Source organism: Bactrocera latifrons, unplaced genomic scaffold, assembly GCF_001853355.1.
Source record: "Bactrocera latifrons isolate USDA-ARS-PBARC rearing strain unplaced genomic scaffold, ASM185335v1 scaffold_1341, whole genome shotgun sequence".
In the NCBI taxonomy this organism is placed as follows: domain Eukaryota; kingdom Metazoa; phylum Arthropoda; class Insecta; order Diptera; family Tephritidae; genus Bactrocera; species Bactrocera latifrons.
In genome coordinates this window covers 19,286-20,673 of record NW_017534788.1, presented here as the reverse complement: position 1 = coordinate 20,673, position 1,388 = coordinate 19,286, and positions in this window count along the sequence as shown.

Here is a 1,388-nt window from a genome sequence, read left to right as displayed (position 1 = left end):
ATAATGAATTCCACAGGGCAGCGCCAGTCGAAATAATCTTGAGTGCGGACGTTTACTCCCGGCTCAAGTTGCCCGGGTTACAACCAGCAGCAATGGGCCAACTCATCGCCCAAAATACGCCACTGGGATATATAATATCCGGTGTCGTATAATATCGCTACCATAAAGTACACTGGCTGCCAACATCTCTCACATTTACCGCCTACCCAGGATCGAGTTAGACTCGAGTCGTCGCGCCGACCTCGGAAGGCTGTGACTTCTATGCAAATTGGCGGCATGGCAATGACCGACTGCGATTCGATTCATCTCAGCGGCATTTCCCGGACCGAACTTGACTCGATTCGTCTCGTCGGCTACCCCATCTGCAAAGAAGACGTGGAAGAGGAAGTGCAGGAGCCAGTTAGTTAAGTTAGTTTTAAGTAATCTATTGTAAACTGCATTTGCAGTAATACTGCAAGGCGGGGAGAATGTTGACGCCGCCCCCGCCCAATTTCTTTTGCCACGTCTGTATCGGCAGAAAAAATATATTTTCTTTTCCTCCTTTTCAAATTTTTTTCGAAGTTTTAATTCGCGCGCAACTAAACAATAACTAAAAAGTTGCGCGCTTTCTCCTTTTGCGACCGCTAAGCGATACAGACGTGGTAAGTGTGTTTCCAATTTATTATATTTAAATATGTTCATTATAATAAACCTTTTGTTTTTTATTTAACATTTGTGGAATAACTTGCGCCGTTTGTTTGTGTAGGTTTTTCCAACCGGTACTTTCTTCTTATTTAGCCAACGGCTTTTATTTAACACTTTGTCACCACTTATGTTTACAATTTTTTTTTTGTCACTAACGGCCTTATGGTTTTGCTAACTTTGTCACCACCGTTCTTTACACAATTTTTCACCGTTTTTCAACGCCTTTTTGTTTGTTTTTATTTGTCACCACCGTTTTCCTTAGTTTTTTTTTTTGTTAATCTTGTTAAATTTTAAATTAAACAATTGTGTACACATACATATGTATAATATGCTTTTTTTCATATGTGCATGTATATTTTTTATGCACTTCACAAAATTTTTTAATTTTTTTTTTTTTAATTTTTTTTATCACTAGTGCTCGAAGGACCATATATAAAGTATTGAAAACACTACCGGCACTCACCTTTTTTCCTCGAAAGGTACATATGTTGATCGGCGATCGGGATATTATAGCGTGTATGCGCACGGATTTTGTTAATTGTGTGCTGGTGTCCTTGTGTGTGGTGTGAGAGGTGTGGTGTAGATGATGATGCGTTGAGTTGTTATGTAGTGGTGGGATGAAAGGATGATATGTGGAGTATGGTGTGTATGTGTTGGGTGTAGTACTATTATTATAGGAGGGGGTCAGATGCTCATTTAGCCAA